We start from the raw sequence: 14563 nt of genomic DNA on the forward strand, positions 1-14563 counted from the left end.
TCATCGTTTCGCCCGCTTTTGTTTCTAAGGGGGAACCGATTAATTTTATTGGCCCGGCTAATTCTATCAAAGACTCTGCGCCGGTTTAATAGCGCACAACAAAATAAGACCCTTAAAAACTAATGTTCAGCCTTAAGTCCGCCGCAAATACCTCTTTGTGACTCCCGACGATACCCACGCTGCCGTCTTCTCGAGACCTGGCTACACGGAATTTTCTTCAGGATTTACCAAGCAAAACATTTTGAACTCTATACGAACGTGTCAGAGTGGAATTTCCAACGACAACGCGGTACTACTTAGGGCAAAGTAAGACGCGACCAAGATTAAAAAGTTGGAGTCGGTCGCGCGATGTCATTGTAAGTGGAAAATGAGTTAAATAAGGCAATACATTTTAATTAGGAGGAAGGGATCCCTTTATTCCTTACGCGATAACTCGCCGCGTTCTCTATTAATTGAATTTCATGTTTAATTAAGTCGGAGGCGGCACAGTCGCACAGTCGCACAGTCGCGCAGATAATCCTCGCGCTGATCTCGCCGTTTGTTCGGCAACCTCATTTAACTTGCTTTTGGCGATCGTTCACTTTTTTGAGCGACCAATATTGCGACCGCGCCGTATTTCTCCTTAATTTAATGCGATCTGCTCGCCTCCTCCGATAGGTAAAGGGTTCATTATACAATTGTTCTTAAGAATCATTGTCTTTAAACGAAGCTCACCGCAGATCGTAATCAGTTAGCATTATTTTAATTAGATAGGAATATAAATTGTTTAGGTACACTTTGATGATGAACGAAACTACCGAAGTATAGCTAATCTGTGTTGGTACATCACAAACTGTAAGAAAATTAGGTCCTTTTGTTATCATCACAGACCGAATTAAAAGCTTACCAACACCCCACAGGAAAGAGCTACTCGACTGTGTGTGACGAGTGTCGTTTTCTTTAAAACGACACTCTTTTAAACCAGAGTCCCTCAAGTAACCTCCCCGGCTTACCTCCGTCAGAAAAATGATCGTAGGAATAAAATACAGTTACCGGTGTACAGTTAAATGTAGTGAGATAATCTGTAGCTAAGTGGTTCTTGTTGGTTCGACTCGGTTGCTTAAAAGATTAAAAACTTGGGGAGTACGGAACAACGGATTACTGCACTGGGATGCAGAGAGTGCTGGTGAAACAGGATGACTTTGGTAATTTATTTTTATTGTAAACATTTGATATAAGTACCATGATTATGGTGTTTGCTGTGGATTATAAACCAACCTATTTTTTTAAACATTGTCCCACACTTGGTGCGTTTACATATATACAATTTCACATACCCGGAGCTGAAACAACAATATCTGGATTACACAAAGAGTACGGGTATCAAACCCACTACATGTTGTGCGGTAGCCAGCTGTCCAACCACCGTACCAAGGGTGCAGTCGATGTCGACCTATGAATATAATTTATGAAATGCAAAAGGCATTTCATAAATTATATAGGAAATTGTCACCGAAATCTTTGAAGGTGTTAAAAGTTCAATAACATCTCTAGATCTAGCTCCGAGTTTGTAAGTCGTAAGTATTTTTTATTAAGCATTAATTGTTGAATAAGATTGTGATACATATATGGAGCATAGCCTCCTTTTTTAGCAAGGTAAGTAAAAGACGAAGGTGACTGACTCTTCTCGCTATTTGTATGGGAATCAGTGGAATAGTCTTTTGCCTTCATGACTCTATTTAAGAGTAACTTAGCCCTACTTAAGTAAACTTACACGTAGAATAGTAGCTGCACAAAAATTAACAAAGAAAGATTATAATAGACAACTGTAGGTAAGATGTAAGATGTAGTACAAACGTTGATTACTCGTACGTATCAGTAAGTCATCGGATTAATTCAATGTGTCATTATCATTAACGTAGTAATTTCCTCGCGTAGGTATAACGCCTGGCGGTAGGCCATATTCGGCCCATTAAGGTTGGCTGCGTGTTATCAGGCTGCGCTCAAGGGGTCCCAGATCTTGAGGGTCTAATTGCCAGCCCCCTTGGAGCACGTCGTTAATATAAATTATACGTCTGTATCTTGATATGCTCTCGAATTGAGTGAGTTTTAGTGTAATGGTCAGTTTTCAGAACAATAAATGGATTATGAGAATATTTCATTACGTATTGCTTGCCAGTGGCTTCGCTCACGTTCCCGTGGGATAAATAATATTACCCACGTCAGCTCATACCCTATCTGTATAACAAATTTCATCAAAATCCGTTCAGTAGCTTCAGCGTGATTGAGAGACAAACATCCAAACAAACAAATTTTTACATTTATAATATTGGTGTGATAGTGTGACTAAGTATAGGACTTTGTTCTTCGTATTGTAGTGTCTATTATTTTTCAAAACTTCAATGGTTATCTTAATAAGTTCACTATCAAAAACTTTATATTCAATTTAAATCATTAATGGGCTGAACATTATATCTGAATGAATGTATCTGTGTAAAATATAAAACAGTAAATATTACGACATATATTATGTGTTGAAAGAAAAAGTGCACGTTGTAGTAAAGTGCAGGCATTTTGTTTACACAGTTTTACGACGCGATGGTGCATTGTACGGTATCGCCGCGGAAGCAATTAAGTGCTACATAAAAATTTAATACTTTTGAGTGTAAATCAAACGTCTGTCCGTCACAGCATGCATTGATGACGGGAGATACGGTGGAAACAAAATAAACAATCGTTTTGGGGAACAAGGTTCCGTATAAAATATTGTTCTATTGGGAAAAAATCTGTTCTTACCATATTGAGGATATGTTTTGGTTTAAAGACGTACAAAATTATAATCGTGTGTTGCGAGTCAAGTAAGACCACTTTGATGGATGACGTATTTAATTGTTTGTTATTTAGTATTTACGTACGTTTACGTATGCCCTTACGTAAATCTTTAACTTACTTAATTACCTTATGCATTAAATTCAGACTACTTATAATACTTTGACATTTAAAATTATTTTGCCATTTTCCAAGTAATTATTAATTTAGTATAAGTTATAGAAAGGTTCGCCCAAGAGCACGGTACCCCAAACAAAAGTGACGGCCATAAAATGTCGTGGAACATTAAAACTTGAGACTTTCCAATTCCGTGCGTTTGACCTGATTAACAACGACACAATCATTAGTTTACTTAGTACACAAAGGATGTCGCTCCAACACGATGCAATTTTAACCTTATACTGTAGGTGGAAGGTTAGTTTTAGTTATGGCTAAGAATGCATGCCATAGTTTTATAGTGCAATTAAATTTAACAAGTGCATTAAGTATCGGATGAGCTGCAGGGTGCATGATACGTGTGTCGAGGGTGATGTGTGAGGTCGTACCTTGAGGGTGTATTTTAAAATATTTTAAAAATTAATAATTCAGCGAGCCACTACCTATAATTATGAGACTGGTCGAAAAAGATCGAACACTTCATATTATGAACTCCTTATTTACGTTAGGTAAAGTAAGGTGGAACCCTCATCGTACTGAAAGACGTAGGTACGCTGTAGGCTAATTTCAAAGAAAGGTCCTTTCAAACTTAACCCGTAGCCCGCGGGCGGCGGTCGCCGAGACCCGCGCCGGCCGCGGCCGTGTTGGAACAGTAGTTGCGATCCAATCGCCAAGATTTATACGTTATACTTACGAATGGCAATACGATCCGGCGACGATACACCACTGTGTTCTACATGTTTCTGTAATCAGCGCACAGAGGAACACGCAGAGTCGACCAGGATAAAAGCGTTGCAAAAGGAACTGTATTGTTGACAATGTACTAAAAATTTACTTAATAAATATGTATAATTAAGACAAGTATTAATACGAACTTCAGAAAACCCCATCTTGAGGTGCCGATGTAATGTTATTTATAGTCAAATGTGTGGTGACTTATATTAATAACACTGAAATGTGATACATTTATTACATAAATGACGAATGTGTTTTGGAGTTCAAATTAATGTTGTTTACACCATTCGGTAATACGAGCAGTAATGTACAAAACCACAATGAGGCGCGGCACCGTCTCCATGGCTTTATTAGGCAGCATTGTCCAGCAAGAAAGTGTTCTCCGGGGAGCAATAGCGCGCCTCGGGCGAGGGTGACCACACTCCTTTATCAGTCATCCGATCCGATAGTGTGACCAGCCGTCCCAAGTCTTGCCTCAAATTGTGTTATAAATCGTGCATCTATCGGACACTGTCTCTAATTAACCGTTAGCGGCTAAGTTTTATTGCCGGCCGGCAGTTTCGGGTTATCGCGATTTAAGTTTAAATTGTCCGCCATATGTGTACTTCTAGTTCGCGTCGTAAGAATTATCGTTTTGGGATCACCACTGGTAATCCACTGCCCGCTGTAACAATATACGTGTTTGTGAATAATAATCACGTTATTATGTTCGCTCTCATCCATTACCACTTAATTGTAAATCTTTCTTACTTATAGTGGTTTAGGTACGTTTGTAACAAATAATATTACAAATAATTACAATATATTTGTATTTAATATTAATAATACAATAAAACGTTTGTAAGAAAAACTTGTTCCAATTAATTAGTTATTTACTTAATACATATACATTAAAAGGTATGGTCACATTCCCAGTAAATAAGTGTTATGTTGTAATAATTTTAATACGCATTTAATAGCAAATAAGTAAATACCTAATTGTTGATAGGTAGGTATATATTAAAGTGCAGGGCTACACAATATTATTATTTCAATTTACGTTACAAATAAGCCCTGAGCGTAACACGAGCATTATCTGTGACGTCACACAGCAATTGCTGGACATTATTCAAATATTTGTGAGCTCCATTGAAGCGGGACAAAGTAAATTCATGCAAATCGACGTATTTGCAAAATGAAGTCCTTTAACACCAACAAAAAAAGCTTTTAATAATAACAGAGAGAGAGAGAGAGAGAGTAGAGAGAGTGAAGCACCCGTCGTGTTTTCCTGTAGCGGCGCTGAGGTATTTTCCCCTTAATTTAATCAAATCATGGACTGTGTAGTGTATTTTTCTGAGTCATTTATTTTTAATTTTGAGCGGCCATGTTGCCGCTGCCGTGATAACGGTGCCGCTTATTGAAATGGTTTTAAATAAGTGCCACGTCTTGGGAAATGTGCCTCAGTTCTGAATGTTCCTAACAAAAGCCGGCAGAGCAATGTCCTCGTAGCGCTGGTTAATACAAACGAACGATTTTGTCTAAAATTATATTGAAATATTTGACCTTACTGGCATAAACATTATTTGTGTAGGAAGACTCTTTTTTTATTTGTTTATGGAATAGGGCATTTTTTGTTATGGTTTCTTAAGCTTGTCGTTTGATTCTAGGTAGAAGATTTCTTTATTATAGCAACTATTCAATGACGTCATGGTTACTGCTGTAAATGATAATGATTAATGTTTATCATTAGAATTAATTCCATTATCGTTTGTATTGTTATCAACAACAATGGAACATTCAGTACAGTCCGTATACGATAAAACATAATAAAGTAAGTAGTGCTTTGCTTCTTGTAAGTTTCCAATTTGAGCCAGTTGCTATCGGTTTCCGTGGTGTAGCGGTTATCACATCTGCCTAACACGCAGAAGGTCCCCGGTTCGATCCCGGGCGGAAACATATTTTTTTACTCTATATACTTTCTGAAAGTCAAGTAAGGCCCTATGTTCAGCAGTAGACGTCTTGTGGCTGATATTTATGCTAATGATGATACTTTTTTAACGTTTCCAGGAACCAACCTAAAATGAAGACCGACTTTTAGAGAACTTGGAGTTGTTATATTAGTTTAATGTAATGGTTATATTTAGCAACAATGTTATGATATTATAATATATGTGGGGCGTGTAGTTTGAGTGTTTCAGGTGCTGGAGGTAATATATCAAAGTTTGCAAGTTAACGGAGTGCGAGGTGCGAGCCTATGAGTTATGCCGACCGCACGCCCCGCGGACCGACTCTCCAAGGTACAAGCGACAGCGAGGTATTACCGACTGCTTCATGGAGTAACAGTTGATGAAAGGTGAGTTATGTTGTGGAAACGTAATGACTTTCCCGCCTTGGGCAAGGCAATGACTTCTCCCGCCTTGGGCAAGGCGAAGGTGTCAGACTCTTACTGACTAAAAAACCCCGTTCCTTCTCCTGCTTTTCGACCCGGAGGTGTAAAGAAGAGCAAGAAAGCAGTTTGAACTTGGCAAGTACAGAAGATGAGTAGAAATGCCTTAGTTTAGAATACCAGAAGCCTCAGTTTCAAATATTTTGAGAATAAATATCTTGCATATTCAACTTGGGTGCCTACTTGAGTATATGAGTATCAGCAGTAATTAACAGCTGTTCGAATTTCTAGTTATTTGCTATCATCATACACATGGGTATTCCATTTCATTACTTGGTTCTATTTAATATATATCACCTAGACAGTGCACGATATTCTGTATGTCACCTAACGTAGCCCCACTCACACTCACACACACTCCTGAGCAAGTATCTCCGCCACCTCTCATCACTTGTAGCGGTGTGGTTAGCAGCTCGCATACATACATATCGCGCCGACCTGTCCCGTATAATTGAGTTACCGCGCTAAGAAACTGAAACGGCTCGCGGGAGAATACTCGTACTACTTCAGATAACTAACATTTACTCCGCTCACTGCTCGACAACGATATTGAAATTTTGTGTATACCTTACACATATTATTATATTACACGTTTAATTAATACGTAAATTTAATGTTTCGGCTACTCTTCTATTCTAGATGTAACAGGAGACTGTGGTAGTCAGGTTTTCTTTTGTTTCAGTACAGGGTAAAGTAAGCATTCCTCCCTTAAAGAGATCTTCTGTTGTTTTCCTTCGAAATAATATTTATGAAATGTTTTTCCGCTATAAATAGTTTGGTAAAAAAGCTACGAGTGTACTCCCCTAATCCCCCGCCGTGCAACGGAACTGACGCGCAGACGGACAAACGACACACGATAGTTATCAATACGGATTATCTGCACACCCTGTGTATCACACCTAGAACAGGGCTGGTAGCTTTAGAACTGTTATTTGTAAACTAGTTGGGTAAACAGAGCCATCAGAACGAGCTATTACACAAAAATAATTCTATTTCGGTCTGTCGAACTATAATTAAGTAGGTACAGTGATAAATTACTTAAAATATTGATGAATAACTTATTTTAACCTGCTTAATTAAACTTGAAACGCTGAGTAAGTGTCGACATTCTGAATAGTATAGTAATTTTATATGCATATTCACAAATTGAATTATCATTATAACTGAATGTACTCACATGCTTTGATTTTCTGTCCATATTTTTTTCATGAAAGCGCAGCCCTGGTCAAGCTACAGGGGGTGCTAAAAAAACTGAGCGCTACGTGACGTGGCATATTGATGGGCGATGTTTTCCTGGCCACTATAGGTGATGGCGATACTCATAAAATATAACAATATTTGTACACACCACTCCACTCATAGGCTTAATAGTTCATATGTTTAACTTTACATTTTCATGAAACACTTTCATGTTCAGAAGACTCGAATCCAACTGTTCATTATAGGTATAAATGTGACTCATAAAATGTTAGCCACGTAAAATATCACTAAACTTCGATGGCGTGGAATGTAAGAAAAACACTAATATCGAAGTTGTCCTTACGACCGTCTGAGTTAATCGGCTCATTTACGACACTCCTGGCCGCGGGAGTACCAGGCGGCCATGATAAGGTGGAGGTAACGGCTCCCGACTGCTGATTGATTTGTTTTTATGATTGCGTTTATGGCAGTTGCCAAGTGTTCCGAGGGGCAGAGGTGGGCTTATGACTGTTTGTCTGCTAAATGTTCCCGTTACGGGGCCCGGCTATGGCTGATTAGATTGCTGTCAGAGCTGCGAACTGACTGTTATGTCACACTCTGTTATTGGTTCACTAATCATTGCTGAAATGTACTTATTGATTATTTACAAGAACCCTTAATATTTGGATATATAGGAACCCCTTAAACTTTCCTCGTCCTAAAAATATCTAAAAATATCTCTCAGTGAGAAAAATTCAGTGTATCGGTAAGGTGGCTAAATATACTTTCCTCGTTCTAAAAAACCTTCACTTTGTAGAAAATTATGTCTATATACAATATGTTGTATGTTGTATAGTCATCTTATAATTTAATTTGCATGTGTGGACGGAGGCAATAATGCGGGAAGTGTCCGTGTCTGTGTCCGCGGCTATAAAGCGATGTGCCCAAACATCGTGCGTGCACGCGCCGCCGCGCAAAGTATCAATTTGTAGAAGTGAGCTATATCAATAAAGAACTTTTTATTCCCGCCATATTCTCCCTCCCCCTCCAATATGATTACGCTAATGATCGTTATTTTACGAACTAATTAATCATTTATCTCTCTGGATGATAGCTTCCAATGTAATGGGATTGCTCGGATATTAGTCTTCTGCCCTCGTTAAAATCTTAATTTTACCAACTTTTATATTGGCCATGAAAGATTAGTGTTCTGCTGGTTTTGACTTATTATGTGCCGCGTTATTGCCGATAATTATGTAGTTATTGTAAAACAGTCGTATGATGTTGACAATTGATTAACCTGCTTCTTAGTTTCAATTTGCACAATTACCCAACCACACACTACGCGTACTACAACCTTCAATGGGCGCCTGGCTCGCCTGAATGGCCGGCAACCAATCCGAGTGTCGGAGGCTCACACAATCGCCATTAGCTGTACAAATAGGTCGTGATTGCCTCACGTAAGCCACTTTCTCACGTCCGATCAATCGCTGCCTCTTCCTGCCCACTGCGCTGTCGCACTAATGACTAATTACGCTTGTACAATCCCTCCTTTACACTATACCACTTGTATTACCGGTTCCACGTCCGCTTCAAGCCAAACTCGACCTTATAACAAACTGACAATGTTTGGATTGGAGTGCGGAGCTCTATATTAAGACGTTTCCTATTCACGGCGGCTGGTGTACGCTCATTAGGTACTTAGTGCTATTGTGGGATGATTAACGACGAATTTTGAATCTTATGTCTTTTGGTTAGAGTAGAATTTAGTTTGGCGTTGTGTTCAGAGTTAGGTCCTAAGTAAAGTCTAGGTGAAGAGCTTCCTGAGGAAAGATATCGGCACGTAATGAGTTGAGTGGCATTCAAAACATCGTTATCTTTGTTCACCGCAGGTCTTTGTGAGCACCGAATTACTTGTGTTCTGTGAGAGCTGAATACAACATTGCATTGTGAGGGAAATATGGTTTCAAAGAGTTTAAAATGTTGGAACTTTGTATTGTGGGAACGTCTAGTGAAACTGTTATGATATTTGTATAAGATTTTGTTGCTTTGTTAGTGAATCGAAGTACAGATAATAAACTATAAAGTTCCGCCTTCTTGCGGTAAACGATTAGTATCAGTAATTAAATGTAAATATGAAGTAGGTCCAGTTTCTTCAAAGCGTGCAAGGTTTATAGCATAAACATGGTGGTGGCTCGGTACCGAGGCCACACACCCAGCTCGCCGCCACCATAACTCGATTGTTTACAAGCACACAGACGCTAACAAGATGCGAATAACTCGGGCCAGCTAACATCGTTACGCTAAGACCAGCCGATATCTACTCGATACATCGGTATAATCGATACCTAGCATCGATACCGGTGTGATCGAGTTAGCGAGTTTGAGGTTGAATTAGCTTTGATGGATTGATCACGGAGCTTACGTTGTACAGGATGTTCTACCTCCCTAAACACCTTAATCTTGTTTGTATTATGATTACCTAAGTACTAAGAGCTTTATGCTTAACAAAATCAATGGATTTTAACAACATTGGATTTTGTTTAGGGGTATAATTATGCCCATATACTTCTAATATATTTTCTTGTACTGTCATACTTGGTAGAAAATTAAAAAAAATCTTGTACCAATGCGCAGGGCAGTTATATATAATTTTCGCTTTCCATTTTTTCTTTTTATAGCAGAAGTGACATTGTAAACATCCTCACTTTCAATCAATTTGTTAAGTCACAGTCTTCTACAACAGAACTCATACTCCCAAGGAAAGCACCTTGAGTAGTAATTCAATAACCACAAGCAACACAAAGCCAAGTATCAGTTACAGTAGCCGCCGTTCAATGTAATCCACTTGTGTGGAATGGAGGTCTAACTGATGTGCGCTAATTAATGCGCGTGGCGTAATGGCGTAATGGCGTAATGATGCTGTAATCCCGAGACAAACAATACTACCGGATTGTACCGGAGTCGAGCGGAGTCTCGCTTACCTTGTGGACACTTAGAGATGATTACTGAGGTAAATAGTTAGTCATCTGTAAGTGTTATGTACAGGATGTAAGTCGGTTACATAAGGATTATTCCTAGCACATCATCAACTAATCTTCATCAGCCAGAATGCGTCCACTATTATACTCGTGTATAAATAATATGAGGATTTACTATAATCACCACGTATGCACATACGCAGCACCTGCAGCAGCAGCAGCACCAGCAGTGGCTTGGGGTGATGCCCAAACCCAACCTAACTGATCGCAGTTAAGTCACTAATGATGAAAAAATGATGCTGTGTTCCGTGTCGCCGTGTTTACTGTTAAGTCACTTGTCTAAACCATTATAAGTCTTTAACTGCCGTACTCAGAGATATTTAATAATTACTTAAACTATTCCTTAGTAACGATTTTGTTCCGAAAACAATTGCTAAGGACTGGGTTAAGTAACCACAAAATGTACTCAGTCTCGTAAAGGTGGATTAATATTGGTCGATTAATCTCGTATGTAGTAAATTTAACTTATAGTTATTTAGATACTGGAATTAATCTTTACCGGTACGGTAGGTAAGATGATAAAACTAATAAATTAAATAATCTTTATCTTCGTTCACAAGACCTAGATTTTTCAACAACTGGTTAATTTGATCACTATAGCTATCGTTTCCGTGGTGTAGCGGTTATCACATCTGCCTAACACGCAGAAGGTCCCCGGTTCGATCCCGGGCGGAAACATAGTTTTTGCAAATCATACTTTTCGTGATATGATTTAAAAAAGGACATCAGGAGATCATCAGGAGATTTTATCCTTTTACCACACCTTTAATAACATCTTATCTGATTACTCTCGTCGCAAGAATCGAACGTGGTGTAGGCTGCAGGCTGCAGTGGCTATACATATAGTTATATATACGGGAACTGGTTCATCGTGATGATGATGACTTTTTATCGCCACATACATATAAGACAGTTATTCGTATCTTTGAGACATATCAAACCAATAGAAAAAGATTAGAATGTATGAAATATAATAACTATGAACTAAGCAGCTTTTGAGGTCCAAAAACCAAACAAGAGTGGTAGTGCCCAAACTCCTTTCACTTTTGTCACAATTCTACTTACTGGTACCACACTCGAGTCTGTCGTATATTATAATTATGTAATTGTGGTCACGCCGACGTCGATAAATTAGTTACCTTTCTCTTTAAGAAACGGGTGCTTGATTTGTACATATCGTTCATCGGTTTCCGTGGTGTAGCGGTTATCACATCTGCCTAACACGCAGAAGGTCCCCGGTTCGATCCCGGGCGGAAACATAGTTTTGTTTCACTATTGTTTTACTTTCTCTTTTGTTTTATAGCAGACAATTTACTTGTAAGTATTGGTTTGGTTGCTCTGTCATCAGTTTCCGTGGTGTAGCGGTTATCACATCTGCCTAACACGCAGAAGGTCCCCGGTTCGATCCCGGGCGGAAACATATTTTGCTATAATTTTTCTTCACTTTGAAATGGTAATTGTTTTAAATTTTGAAATGTTCCCAACAAAATCATTCACGATTTGTTGGACGGGAATGTTTTAGTTTACAGATCAAAACTGAATGTTTCTATTTTTCGAAAATCCATTGTACCAATAAAGCAGGCTACACACTTGGCCAGGACACTGTAAAAAGTTTACAGCCAACCATAACTTGGTCCATTACGATAATGAATAATGTGTCGTTAATCTGGCTCGCGCTGTGAGCTGTCAGTGCTCATCAGCTCAGCAATTACACCTAATTGAATATTAAGTCGTCAACGATTGCATATAAAAGTAGAAGATAGCTGCGTGCTGGGTGTAAAGGCAGCTTAAGTGGTGGTGGGGGGCGCTTCACGCCGGACTCTGGTCGCGTCGTTACTAAAGTAATGGCGGTTTCAAGGTGTGGAATTTAATTAAGGAATGAGAATTAGTCCATGGAAATGTTTTATTCTGTACACTACTAATAAAATTATTAGTAATTTTAAATATATTCTGTACTTGCGGATACCCACAGCGTCGCTAACGTAGAGCATTGACTTTGCGCCTTCAAAACGTAGCAAACGCGCCTTCGTTTTAAAAAATCCGAGTAGCCTAAGTTACTCCTTAATTTATCAGCTATCTGTCAACAAAGCCCCGTCAAAATCAGTCCAACCATTTCAGAGATTAGAAGGAATAAACAGACAGGCGAAAAATTAAAATAAAATAATCTGGTATATGTATCGTATGTGTATTCATAATGCATGTAGTAAAAAGTCGTTATATCAAAATTACACACAGATACTTCAATTTTATTTATTGGTCCACTAGAATTTTATACTCTGAGATACTTTTTGTGTCTTGGGTTTTTTTCAGAAATTGACCTGAGTTCGCAACCCGACCATTCAGTAGTATAGTTTTTTGTTTTTGCTGCATAAAGTGATAAATGTATCAGTATCGGGTATCTAGTAAATATTTCACTGGCTGAGATAAGGTGTAACGCGCGGCTTATCAACGTCGTAAAGTTTTAACTATTCGTCGACAGCCGCCGACACACTGATAATGTAGTCTCGGAGATTTACGTGCATTACGTGGATACATATTGATAATTTTAAAATAGTTAATATGTCATTTGTTTATGTTATAAATCGTATTTTGGATATAGTCATATGACAGTATGATACAGATAAACATATGTATTTTTTAAAAGAGTAACGAATGGAGTTTCATGCTCGTTCTTCTCTATTCGAAGCTACACTTTGCAACGAGCATCTAGCTTCACTGACGGACAGACTGAGAGAATTTTTTATTTTTATTTTATTTTTTTGTTTTAGATTTTAATTCTTTATTTGTTGACATTACCATATACATATTTATATTAAGTACATTAAGTACATATTTATGATTTAATAACTAATCATCGGAATAAATGGTTTGACTTTGACTTTGGATAAGAAAAACTATTTGGTAATGTAACACCGTTGGCTATATTCCACAAGGTACAATGACGAGGTATTAGTTTTACGGTTATGTAAGGAAAAAATTTACAACAAATAATGTATTTTTTAATATATTTGTTTGCCTCATGCAACCATTTAATATGTTTACACAACAATTTTATTGGTTCAATAGTTAGTTATCACCGCTATCAGCCAGAATGCTAATCATACGTATAAATTGTCATCGTATCAATGTCCAATATAAGATCATAAATAGCAAAGTGGAGGTATAACCGTCACCCGGGTATAAACACGAGCACATTACCGTGCGGATATATGCGGATATAACCGGGAACGACGCATTCACTTTACGCCACAATAAAAATACTATGAAATAAATTGAAAAATTATTATACCGAGTTATTGCCTCGTACAAGGTGGACTGGTTGATAAGTCATTCAGTAAATTGTTGCTGGGATTTGTAGCCAGTAGTAACCTACACAAGACGTATATTTAAAGTAAATTGAAATGCTGAAAGAAAATTTTAGTACTTAAGAAGTAGTTATCTACAGGTGCACTTTATTTTGTAATGTATCGCCCATCCATTAATTACCATGCTTATGATATTTGTTAATTATAAAATAAAATAAATAAAAAAAAAACAACCAACAATATATGTTCATCTCTGTAACAGTTTTCTTCAAGGCCCCTGAATAGGTTACTTATGGGCTCCATCGTATTGTCGCTTACCATCAGGCGAAACGCCACGTTTGTTCACGTCAACATACATATAAAATATCGGATTGTGAGAGCTATCTATTGCATTTGCACACACTTAGGTCAAATGAAAGATTTTTTAAATTTCAATAAAACGTGCGTATCTCGGAGTGATCATAAATAATTGCGTACCAGCATCGTTCGGCCGCGTAATGTATGCGCGCAGTGTGCGCCGCGCCTTGATAACACATTATTGCGACTATTAGCTATTCGCGTTATGTATCTTATTGCTCGAACGTTATTTTTATTGCTGTAATGTTATTTTTATTTCGTGTAATGTGACGGTGTCTGAGGTGTGAACTGTGTTTTATTAACGATGTGCGATCGTAATGGGTACAAAGTGTAATGTCAGCGGAGTACGTTATTTATGTTGTTTATTTTAAATGCATGTTTATAGTATAGAGTACGGTGGTGTTATATTGAATAAAAAACATGAAGAAAGAAAGTGTCGAACATGATGTATTATTATTAAATCACATTTAGATAAAAACAAAATTGTACATAGAATACAAATTATTTACTCTCCAAGCCAGATATCGCACTTTATAAATTGAAAAACAAAAAAGCAT

At 37.9% G+C, this 14563-nt stretch overlaps 1 long non-coding RNA gene and 4 other non-coding genes across 6 annotated transcripts in view; 4 read left to right on the top strand and 1 right to left on the bottom strand.

The window, feature by feature from the left end:
* The window catches only part of LOC126912731 (uncharacterized), a 79644-nt gene that overhangs the window by 20137 nt on the left and 44944 nt on the right, over nucleotides 1-14563 (bottom strand). The gene's annotated exons all lie outside the window — the stretch shown is intronic.
* Nucleotides 5562-5634, top strand: Trnav-aac (transfer RNA valine (anticodon AAC)). Its single transcript has one exon. It is a non-coding gene; the product is annotated as a tRNA-Val (tRNA).
* Trnav-aac (transfer RNA valine (anticodon AAC)) lies at nucleotides 10950-11022 on the top strand. The gene has a single exon. It is a non-coding gene; the product is annotated as a tRNA-Val (tRNA).
* On the top strand, nucleotides 11531-11603 carry Trnav-aac (transfer RNA valine (anticodon AAC)). The gene has a single exon. It is a non-coding gene; the product is annotated as a tRNA-Val (tRNA).
* On the top strand, nucleotides 11692-11764 carry Trnav-aac (transfer RNA valine (anticodon AAC)). The gene has a single exon. It is a non-coding gene; the product is annotated as a tRNA-Val (tRNA).

Source organism: Spodoptera frugiperda, chromosome 29 (assembly GCF_023101765.2).
Source record: "Spodoptera frugiperda isolate SF20-4 chromosome 29, AGI-APGP_CSIRO_Sfru_2.0, whole genome shotgun sequence".
Classification (NCBI taxonomy): Eukaryota; Metazoa; Arthropoda; class Insecta; order Lepidoptera; family Noctuidae; genus Spodoptera; species Spodoptera frugiperda.